General features: G+C 43.4%; 1 non-coding gene across 1 annotated transcript; it reads left to right on the top strand.

Annotated features, from left to right (window-relative positions):
- The first annotated feature begins 10,858 nt into the window (after positions 1-10,858).
- Positions 10,859-10,962, top strand: LOC130971782 (small nucleolar RNA R71). The gene has a single exon (XR_009082992.1). It is a non-coding gene; the product is annotated as a small nucleolar RNA R71 (small nucleolar RNA).
- Positions 10,963-12,418: the final 1,456 nt, after the last annotated feature.

Genomic DNA, 12,418 nt, shown 5'->3' with positions numbered 1-12,418 from the left:
GCTCTCCTCTCAAGCTGAGGGAGCATCCACTTCTCAAAATCAAGGTTGTTGAGTTCTAACTCTGTGAAAACCTCTACCATTATGAGCCTATTTTTTTCGTTTTTCTTGTTTTATTTTCTATTTTTATGTTTAGTTTCATCTTATATCTATATTTGAGTCTTATTCTTAGTTCATAATTAATAAAATCTATGCCTTAAAGCTATGAATGTCCTATGAATCCATCACCTCTCTTAAATGAAAAATGCTTTAATCACAAAAGAACAAGAAGTACAGGGTTTCGAAATTTATCTCTGAAACTAGTTGAATTAGTTTGATGTGGTGACAATACTTTTTGTTTTCTGAATGAATGCTTGAACAGTGCATATGTCTTTTGAATTTGTTGTTTTAAGAATGTTAAAATTGTTGGCTCTTGAAAGAATGAGGAGAAAGAGAACTGTTATTGAGGATCTGAAAAATCATCAAATTGATTCTTGAAGCAAGAAAAGCAGTGAAAAAAAAAATAAAAAATAATATTTTCGAAAAAAAAAAGAAAGAAAAAGAAAGAAATAAAGTTGTGAACCAAGGCAAAAAGAGTGTGCTTAAGAACCCTGGACACCTCTAATTGGGGACTTTAGCAAAGCTAAGTCACAATCTAAAAAAAGGTTCACCCAATTATGTGTCTGTGGCATGTATGTATCCGTTGGTAATACTGGAAGACAGAGTGCTTTGGGCCACAGCCAAGACTCATACATTAGCTATGTTCAAGAATCATCAATACTTAACTAGGAGAATCAATAACACTATCTGAGTTCTGAGTTCTCATAGATGCCAATCATTCTGAACTTCAAAGGATAGAGTGAGATGCCAAAACTGTTCGGAGGCAAAAAGCTACTAGTCCCGCTCATCTAATTGGAGCTATGTTTCTTTGATATTTTGGAGTCTATAGTATATTCTCTTCTTTTTATCCTATTTTGATTTTCAGTTGCTTGGGGACAAGCAACAATTTAAGTTTGGTGTTTTTTTTTTTTGAAAGCAAACAGCTCAACACAATAGTAGTGGAGCATCGAAATCGTTCAAACTAAAAACAAACAAATAAAACAAAAATACAAACAAATACGAAAGCCGTCCCTGTGTCATCTCCGGCATAGCCATCAACAACTAAAGGGATCTCCACCGCTCCACTCGCTAGCGCTAATCGAAGACATGTTGATAATTTCTTCAACCCCTTTGCTTGTGTGCTGAAAGATTCGCCTATTCCTTTCCAACCAGAGGTTCCAGATTATTGCGCAGAAGGAGCGTAACCGGTGGTTACGCTCTTCCACCCTCCTCGGTTCTTCTGTCCAACTAAGAAAGTGCTCTTTCATCGTTCCCGGAAACGACCATCGTCGCCCAAATGCTGAGATCCAAGCACTCCACACCTGCCAAGCAAACCCACATCCTAGAAACAAGTGGTGCACATCTTCCACGTCGTTGTTACAAATAACACAAGAAACGTCGTCGTCGCTAATAATTTCAAACCGGCTCAATCTGTCCTTTGTATTCACTCTTCCTATCAGAACAAACCAGACAAATAGCTCCACTCTAGGCGGAACCAACCCCTTCCAAAGAGTCCTGGTGAAGCTGTAGCTAGTTACCTCCTCTGGGATCAGTTCCTCCTGCATCACCTGCACAAATGAGTTAGTTGTAAAAATACCTCGCCTATCATATTTCCACACCACTCTGTCCTCTCTGTTGTGAACAAGTCTCACAGCTCTTAAACTCTCATGCATGGCACTCAGGAGTTCCAACTCCCATTGGAAGAGCTCACGCCTCCATTGGAAGTTCCAAATCCACTCAAACCCATCCCAAAACCCGCACTCCCTAATAACAGATCCACATTGGTTTGAAACTGAGAAAAGCCTCGGGAAACGATCCTTCAAAGATCCACCAAGTAACCATACATCCTCCCAAAAACGAGTCCGGCACCCATCGCCAACCTCCATGGACAGACCTGCAACCATCTTATCCCTCAGATGTTGATTCGTGATTTGTAACTGACAAATATCCTTCCACGGTCCTCCTCTAGTAGGCAGTTCTTGAGTCGCCAGTGTCTCATTGGGATTCAAATTATTACAAGAACATACGACCTTTTTCCACAGAGGGCACTCTTCTTTAGCAAATCGCCACCACCACTTAAACAATAACGCTGTGTTACGAACCATAGCATCCCCAACCCCCAGCCCACCTACTTTCTTCGGCGCCTGCACCACTTCCCACCTTACTAATGCCATACCAGTCCTACCCTCCTCTGAACTCCACAGGAATCTTCTCTGCAGCGATATCAATTTTTCAGCAACAGCTTTCGGCATCTTGAATAGGCTTAAATAGTATACTGGTAGACTGTTCAACACGGATTTGATGAGTACTAATTTCCCAGCTTTGTTTAGCAACTTAGCTTTCCACAGACTGAGCTTCTCCTCCACCTTGTCTATTATCGGTTTCCATGTCTTCACCAGCCTCGGATTAGCTCCTAGAGATATTCCAAGGTATTTGACTGGAAGGGCATCTCCCTTACAACCCAGCATGTTACACATACGTGCGACCCACTGCTCCTCGCAATTTATTGGAATCAGGCTGGATTTATCAAAATTGATACTCAGGCCTGACATCAACTCGAAACATCGCAGGAGCCTCTTGTAATTCTTGATTGTCTCCTCCTCTGGGGGGCAAAATAGGATAGTGTCATCAGCAAACTGAAGGTGTGACAGCGCTACATTATCTCTACCAACCAGCAAAGGTGATATACGGTCATTCCTCAACGCCTCTGCAATCATTCGATGTAGCACATCCACAACCAGTACAAACAGGAATGGAGATAGTGGGTCACCTTGTCTCAAACCTCTTTCCAAGTTGAAAGGCTTTGACGGCGAGCCATTTATTAGCACCGACATAGACGCTGTAGCTACACATTCCATAACCCATGCTCTCCATTTATGCCCAAAACCCATCTTCTGCAACACAATGTTCACAAAGCTCCACTTAACCCTGTCATATGCTTTTTGGAAGTCAAGCTTTATTATGGCAGCCGCTTTCTTCCTCATCTTGAGCCAGTTAACTGTTTCACATGCGATAAGCGCCCCATCATGGATTTTCCTTCCCTGTACAAACGCACTCTGGGTCTCTCCTACTAAAGCTGGCATCACTGTTCTCATCCTCCTAACTAGGACCTTCGAAATGACCTTATACACACACCCCACCATACTAATAGGCCGCAGGTCTTTAATCTCCTTCGCACCTATGAATTTAGGTGCCAGCGCCACCCAAGTGGTATTGGCATCCGCCGGTAGCCTAGCCGTCTGGAAGAAATCCATTACTGCCGCCGTGAATTCCGGACCAATCTCATCCCAACATCTCTTAATGAAGTTCATGTTGTAACCATCATATCCTGGCGCCTTGGACGATCCACAATCCCACACAGCCTCTCTGATCTCCTCTGTCGACGGCATCACTTCTAGAGCCAAAGCATCCTCCTCATCTATTTGAACCACCAGGCCGTCTCTGAAGCCCAACATAGGAGACTCTTCCTGATGATATAAGTCCTTATAAAACTCTCTGATTGCAACCTTAATTCTAGGCTGATTCCGAACCAGCCTTCCGTTAATCACCAGAGTATCAATCCTATTGTTCCGCCTCCTTGCTGAAGCTATATTATGGAAGTATCTTGTATTTCTGTCCATCTCATTTGCATGTCGAGACCGCGACATCTGCTTCCAATGTACTTCTTTTCTCACGTACCATCGCTCACAGCATTTAACCAATGCCTTTCTTCTGGCCTCTAGTGTTCCATCGTGTACTCCATTGCTAACCATATCATCAATCTTCTTGATCTCTTCCTCAAATAATAGAATCTTCTTGTCCATCTCACCAAAATTTGCCTTATGCCATCTTCCCAGTGGACCTGTCAGCGCTTTCAATTTATCTATGAACTGTAACTCCCCCAAGCCTCTCCATTCCTCCTTCACCATCCTGAGAAACCCGTCATGCGTAAACCACGAATCAAGGCTCCGGAACGGCCTCGGACCTCCTCTCAGCTTTCTACCCTCCACTATTAGCGGGCAATGATCTGACAAACCCCTTGGTCCACCTCGCAGATGTGCCTCTGGAAACTCTTCTAGCCATTCCAAACTAACCAGAACTCTATCTATGCGACTGCAAGAGCGCCCGCGAAACCATGTAAACTTTCTGTCAGTAAGCGGCAGATCCACAAGGTTCATGTCCTGTAACCAGAATTTAAACTCTTCCGCAGAAGGTGTCAACCCAGTATTACCTCTCCGTTCCTCTACATGTACTATTTCATTAAAGTCCCCCATAAAACAGCACGGAACTTGACATAACCCCGCTATATAGCTCAACTCCTCCCATACATGAAGCTTCTCATCTCTATCATGTGCACCATAGACCAAGACAAATGCACAGTTGAACCCATTTTGTAAGATCACTCCTTCAACGCACAACCACCTTTCTCCTTTATAGCAGTTATTTAATTTAAACATCCCCTCATCCCACATTAGTAAAAGACCACCAGCCGCCCCATCAGAGCTTACATATTCCCACCCTGGACTACCTTGTCCCCATATTCTTGCAACGTCAAATCTCGTCACTATCTGCCTTTTAGTTTCAATCAAACCTAACATTTGTAACCTATATTTATTTCTTAGGTCCTTCACCATTCTCAATTTTCCATCTCCCCTCAACCCCCTAATATTCCATGAACTGACAATCATTTTAACACTGTTTTACACACCTGTTTTACATGCTTGGGTCTGCACCTTCTCATTTTCGCTCTCTGCTTTGCTGCTTTCCTTTTACGAGCTATTTCTTCGTTCTGAGCTTGTAGGATAGCCATGATGTCATCCTCTTCATTGCATAATATCGCTCCTGATTCGTGTGCCAGCTCCCAGGTCTTTCTATTTTCTAGTAATTGCTCCTCCACATCGGTGCATTGATTATCGCTTCCCTCCAGATCATTCCCCCTTTCTTCATGGCCCGGTTCATTCTCTCCAACGCCGTCCAACTTCTGTCTGCAGACCGTCTTACCTTTTTGTACACAATACTGAGGGCTGCCTGGCCTTCGTTCACTACCTGTACCGTGCCTTGCTCTGGCCCTCTGCTTCCCGTGTCTCCCCTCTTTGTTTTTAGCCAAGATCAGGCTTTCATCCTTGCAAGTCCCTAAGAGTTTGCGGCTGCCTTCTCCCCCTGTTACCTGATTATCCGAACCACCACACAACCTATCATCGACCGCCGCGAAGGGCGCTGCTCCAGTACCGCCGATGTCACTCCCAGAGTCTTCAACAGTACCGGTTGCGCAGGTTTGGAAGCCGGCGTTCCCGTCGCTTCGCAGCTGCCCCCCCAGGTTCGCATCGGGTTCATCTCCTCCTCGCCCTTCCTTGTCGTTCGCGTCATCCCTTACAGCGAGTAGGGATCCTCCAAGCGCGCCGCATCATTCACACATGCATGCCAGATGTGGAACGATGCGACCCGTTCCCCCATCCTGTGTCCGACCCGGGAAAGCTCCCCTACTCAGCTGATCCGTTTCCATGTTTTCATTTAGTGCTGGGCCCAATATTTGCTGCCCATCCCCATGCTGCCTTCTATTACAAACAGCCCAACCCTTTTCTACTACACTTGGCCTTTTTTGTTTTATATTTGAGGACACCTTTCTCAGCCCAATAATGCCACAAGATATAGTTTTTTCCGAGCTTTCCTCATATAGTGTAGCGGCTGTATCCCCCAAATCATGCTTCCCATCATTATCCTCAATGAATGCATGATCCGTTCGAATCTCCCCGTGATTACGAAACGCACAGCCATTAATCCATTCATTCAAAATTGTATCTATAATTACAATCCTGTCCTTGTCTTCTTCCTCAAGCCGTGGAACCATCAACAATCGCTGTTCATCCTGCATCCCTTCATGCACTGGCCCTGCTTCAACGTTCTGCATTATATCCATACCGGCACTGTTGCTGTTGCTATCGGATTTTCGTTGAACACTTGTCCTCTCATCCGATAATTTTCCGGCGCAAGTCAGATTACACCCCCTGTGTCCAGCCTCCTTCACCAGAACATCAAAGCCTCCTGTATCAACTGTGACGTGAACCCATTCTTGAATCACATCCATAATGTACGTGTCAATCTGTATGCGACCTACAGAGAACGAACTACATACTTCCGTTTCTGAGGCACATCCAACCATTTCACCCCATTGGCCTCCTATTGTTCTAAAAGTGTTCACCGACCAAGCGTGCAGCGGGACTCCATAGCATTCCAGCCACACCCTTCGAGTCTCACTACGATCCGACTCCTCCCATTGCCACACTCTGTGGAACAATTGTAGGAGACTATTCATATTAAAGGTGTAAGCGTCTTCAGCATGCCTAACACTGTCAAATGTCAGAAGTACTTTGTTCGCGCCCATTTCCCGCACCTGAACAACATGAGGCACATTCTTTAGGATCATTTCCTTTAAAGAATCAAGGTTCATGGCTTTGGTTGTACTCCCGACGAGACTTCTCTGCAGCCATTCCAGATTCTCTGTTGCCACTGTTACTTTCACTTCCTTTCTCCCATCATTTCCGTTTGAGCCTTTGACGATTTCCTTCTTCCGTATTTCATTTCTAGATCCCTGGGGGTCATTCTGCACAGCTATCCTATGTGGCTTCCAAGCAATTATTTGTCGCTTGTCACCTTCCTCACGTCTATTACTTATTGTTGCTGCTTCCGGTGGTCTTCTGTATTTGGCCTCCTCTACAAACACTATCTTCCCTCTCAGTCTCTGATGATTCATTTCCGCAATAGCCTTCAAAGCCCCTCCTTTTGTTGTGTATCGCACGAAGGCAATCATGAATATATTTCCACTTTTTTGTTTTCGTGACAAATATATATCATTGATGCGTCCCGTCCAGCTGAACAGATCGAATAACTCTCTCTTTGAAATGTCATGCGGCAGATTACTCACAAAAACAGAGAACGATTCATTCTCCAGTCGCCGATACTCTTCTCGATTCCAAACCCTTGGATCTTTGTCATGTTTCCTATGCCTACCCCTCCCTGTGTTTCCCACCCCTTCTCTCTCTCTCTCTCTCATTATCACGTTAAATTTTTTCTCCTATTGTGGCTTTTAATTTAAGTTTGGTGTTGTGATGAGCGGATAATTTATACGCTTTTTGGCATTGTTTTTAGTATGTTTTTAGTATCTTTTAGTTAGTTTTTAGTATATTTTTATTAGTCTTTAATTAAAATTCACTTTTCTGGACTTTACTATGAGTTTGTGTGTTTTTCTGTGATTTCAGGTATTTTCTGGCTGAAATTGAGGGTTCTGAGCAAAAATCTGATCCTGAGACTGAAAAGGACTGCAGATGCTATTGGATTCTGACCTCCCTGCACTCGAAGTAGATTTTCTGGTGCTACAAAAGCCCAATTGGCGCGCCCTCAACGGCATTGGAAAGTAGACATCCTGGGCTTTCCAGCAATATATAATACTCCATACTTTGCCCAAGATTTGATGGCCCAAACCGGCGCTCAAAGTCACCTACAGAAATTCCAGCGTTAAACGCCGGAACTGGCATAAAATTTGGAGTTAAACGCCCAAACTGGCATGAAAGCTGGCGTTTAACTCCAGAAAAGGTCTCTACACGAAATTCCTTCATTGCTCAGCCCAAGCACACACCAAGTGGGCCCGGAAGTGGATTTTTCTGTCATTTACTCATTTCTGTAAACCTTAGGATACTAGCTTTTACTACATATAGGATCTTTTAACATTGTATCCGTACCTTATGACCTCATAACATTTTAGACGTTTCATTGTGTACCTTCCACAGCATGAGCCTCTAAACCCCATGGTTGGGGGTGAGGAGCTCTGCTGTGTCATGATGGATTAATGCAATTACTACTGTTTCTTATTCAATCATGCTTGCTTCCATTCTAAGATAATACTTGTTCTTAATCCGGATGAATGTGATGATCCGTGACAATCATCATCATTCTCAACTATGAACATGTGCCTGACAACCACCTCTGTTCTATCTTAGATTGAGTAGTTATCTCTTGGGTTCTTTAATCGGAATCTTCGTGGTATAGGCAGGACCTGATGGCAGCATTCAAGAGAATCCGGAAGGTCTAAACCTTGTCTGTGGTATTCTGAGTAGGATTCAATGATTGAATGACTGTGACGTGCTTCAAACCTGTAACCTACTGGGCGTTAGTGACAGACGCAAAAGAGGGATTCTATTCCGGTAGGGGAGGGAACCAAACCGGTGATTGGCAGTACTGTGACAGAGTGCGTGCATTAGCTTTCACTGCGAGGATGGGAGGTAGCCATTGACAACGGTGAAACCCTATACGAGCTTGCCATGGAAGGAGACTTGCGTGTTTGATGAAGAAGACAGTAGGAAAGCAGAGATTCGGAAGATGGAGCATCTCCAAAGCCTCAGCCTATTCTCCATTACTGCAGTACAAGTAACCATTTCATGTTCTTTTGCTTTTGACAATCAATCCTGATAATTTCTGATATCCTGACTAAGATTTACAAGATAACCATAGCTTGCTTCAAGCCGACAATCTCCGTGGGATCGACCCTTGCTCACGCAAGGTATTACTTGGACGACCCAGTGCACTTGCTGGTTAGTTGTGCGGGATTGCAAAAGTGTTATTGCAATTTCGTGCACCACCTCCCAACAAGCGCTTCTTTAACGTCACTAGCTTGACGGTTGTCCCTCATTAGGGTGGATTGTAGTGCTTGATGTCCTCTCCTCTCACTATGGAAACATCCCCATTTGATTCCTTCATGATTTCCAAATATTCCATAGAAAAAACTTTCCTGATGATGAACACTTGAGGGAGCTGAGAAGGAATGGGTTTGAGGCCAGGTGGGATTGGCAGATAATGACTTGATATCACTTTATCTCCCGGAGAGAAACCTTCAGTGGGAATTTTCTTGTTTCTCCACCCTCTTGGCAATTTCTTTACAATTCTGCTTTCTCTCTTGAGGATTTCTTCATTGACCCTTATGCTAGGAGGATCCTTCTGAGCTGTTTCTATTGATTGTTGTGGCTTTAACTCTTGCAATTCTTGTTTGCCTTTCAAAGACTGTTTCAAACTTTCGGCTACTAGCTTGCTTTCCTCCAAACATAGATAGTTACTATCATCCATAGGCTTTTCAGATTCTGGTGCAGGCTCAGATGCAGATTTGAAAACATGGAAAATGAGCTGTTCATCATGTACTCTCAAAATTAGCTCTCCTTGTTCTATATCTATGAGTGCTCTAGCAGTGGCTAGAAATGGCCTTCCCAGAATGATAGGGTGTAAGTAGCTTTCCTCCATGTCCAAAATGACAAAGTCTGTGGGAAAGAAATAATTTCCCACTTTCACCAGCACATTCTCAACTACCCCTTCAGCTTGCTTCTGAGTTTTGTCAGCCAGTTGTATGATTACATCAGTGGATCTCACCTCATTCAGTTGTAGCCTCCTCATAAGAGTCAGAGGCATCACATTTATGCTAGCTCCTAGATCACAGAATCCTCTGTCAATTTTTGTTTCCCCTATGATGCAGGGGATATGAAAACTTCCTGGATCTGTTTTCTTAGAGACCATATCTTTCTTGATGAGTGCACTGCATTCTTTGTTCATTATTACAGTTTGTCCTCCCTTCAAAACTCTTTTCTTGCTCAGCAATTCCTTCAAATACTTGATGTGTGTAGGCATTTACTGGAGGATCTCAAGGAAGGGAATATTGATGTGGAGAGACTTAAATGTCTCTAAGAACCTTGAATATGTTTTCCCTTTTTCACCTCCTCCTAACCTTTGAGGAAATGGTGCTTTTGGTTGATATGTTCCCAGCATGCCTTCCTTTTGCAATTCTTTGGCTTGTTCAGTTTCACTTTCCTGCTTAGCTTCTTCCACAGCTTCTTTCAAGACTTCTGGCTCCTTCTCTGAGGGTCTGATTCCTTCTTCTTTTGAGACTTCCTTCAATATGGTGATGGCCTTGCATTCTTCCCATCTCACTCCCTTTTGTTCCCCTTTAGGATTCTTTTCGGTGTCACTAGGGAACACTGCAGTTGACTTGGGGGCCTGTTGAGATAGCTCTCCTACTCGAGACTCCATCCACTTGAGTTTTTCACCATGGTTCCTTAAGGTCGATCTCACATCTTCCCTAAAGCTTTTCAACTTATTTATGTCCCGACCCATGTTTGCTAGTATTCCTTCTATCCTGTTTAATTGATCTTGAAATTGTTGGTTCGGATTGGATTGGGCAGGTTGGTTATTTTGGCCATGATATGGTGGTTGGGAGTAAGTGTTTTGTGTGGCTTGGTATGATCGTTGGTTGGAGTTTTGGTATATGGAATTGTTATGTTGGTTGGGGTTGTAAGGTTTGTGGTTTTGTGGTTGAGTTTGCTGGTTTCCCCACCCAAAGTTTGGGTGGTTTTTCCATCCTGGGTTGTAAGTGTTGGAATGTGGATCATATGGTTGCCTTTGTTGGTTTCCCACATAGTTGGCCTCTTCCCAATCACCTCCTTCAGTGCTTACTTCCTCTTGATCTTGTGTGTGTATTGCAGCCACTTGCTTTGAGTCTAATTTCCTGGTGAGCTCTGCTAGTTGCTTGGCAAACACCTTGGTTTGGGCTAGAATTGTATCAACATGGTTCAGCTCCATGACTCCCTTAGTGTTGTGTCTCTCTGAAGCATAGTAGTATTCATTCTCAGCCACTGTCTCAATCACTTCAATGGCTTCTTCCACAGTCTTTTTCCTGTTCAATGAACCTCCTGATGAATGGTCTACAGCCTTCCTTGATTCATAAGAGAGTCCATCATAGAAAATATGCAATTGCACCCAGTCAGGGAACATGTTTGGTGGACATTTCCTTGTCAATTCTTTGAACCTCTCCCATGCCTCGTAGAGCGTCTCACCATCTTGTTGTCTAAAAGTCTGAACCTCAGATCGAAGCCTATTGACCTTTTGTGGGGGGTAGAAACGTGCCAGAAACTTGCTCTCCACCTCATCCCAGGTTGTTAGGCTATCCCTTGGGAATGATTCCAGCCACTTAGCTGCCTTGTCCCTAAGTGAAAATGGGAACAAGAGCAGTTTATAGGCATCGTCCTGGACTCCATTGGACTTCACAGTGTCGCAAATTCTCAGGAATTTGGTGAGATGTTGGTTTGGATCTTCATTAGCACTCCCACCAAATGAACAATGGTTCTCCACCAGTGATATTAACTGTGGTTTGAGTTCAAAATTATTGGCCTGAATGGGTGGTTTCTGAATGCTGCTACCACAATTCCCAGAGGTTGGGTTTATGTATGAACCAAGAACCCTCCTCTCAGGAATGGCATTGTTTCCATCAGCCCTCTCATGGTTGTGAAATTCTCTATCCATGTTGAGATCTAGAGCTTCCTCAAAGTTGTCCTCAGATTCTCCTTCAGATTCTTCTTCTCCCAGTACACTCTTCCCTCTTGCTTCCCTTCTAAGTTTATGAAGGGTCCTCTCTGGTTCGGTATATGGAGGAGTTGATATCTCTCCTCTCCTACCTGTCATACACGAACACACCACAAGCAGCAAACAAGTGGAATACTCTTGGTTAATGGAAGAGTATGGTTAGAGCAGTTGAGGAATTAATTCAAATAGTTAGTGGGTCAGTGAGTTAGTTGTTTGAATTGAAAGGCATAAGAAAGAAAAAGCAAGTAACAGAGTGCAGAAATTAAAAATTCAACAAGCAACTTGAACTAAATTAACAAAACAAAAAAATGCTCAATCTAGTTAACTTCCAATTTGAGAATTGTCTATCGAAAACCAATCCCCGGCAACGGCGCCATAAACTTGATGTTGCATAAACTTGTTATGCTACGATTTTAGGAAATTGCACGAGCGGCAAAATTCCTTCCGGCAAGTGCACCGGTTATCGTCAAGTAAAAACTCACAATAGAGTGAGGTCGAATCCCACAAGGATTGGTTGAGTGAGCAATTCGGATTAGAAGTTTGGTTAGTTGAGCGGAATCAAGAATTGGATGTGAATTGCATAAAGTAAATTTGGCGGGAAGTATAAATTGCAAGGAATGGAAATGACGGAATCTTAAATTGCAAGAATGAAAATGCGAGAAATTAAATTGCTGAAATTAAAAGGGATGGGGTGATTGCATGAATTGAAATTGCAGAGTATCAATAGAAAAGGGTAGATCAGAGATGGGGAGTTCATTGGGGTCAGGAGATATTGAAATCTCCGAATCAAAACATTTTTATCTCTTCCTCAACCAATGCATTCATTGAATCTTGCTTGGCAATCTTATATGATTGGATCCCAATTCCTTGGCTCACCAATTCTCTCTAAAAACAAACAAATTCCCAATCCCTTGGTTTAAATGTTCATAAGAAGAGATGATGCTCGATCACTGATTATACCACACAATTT

This window comes from Arachis stenosperma, chromosome 3 (genome assembly GCF_014773155.1).
Source record: "Arachis stenosperma cultivar V10309 chromosome 3, arast.V10309.gnm1.PFL2, whole genome shotgun sequence".
NCBI lineage: Eukaryota > Viridiplantae > Streptophyta > Magnoliopsida > Fabales > Fabaceae > Arachis > Arachis stenosperma.
This window is presented reverse-complemented; position numbering and strand designations above follow the sequence as displayed.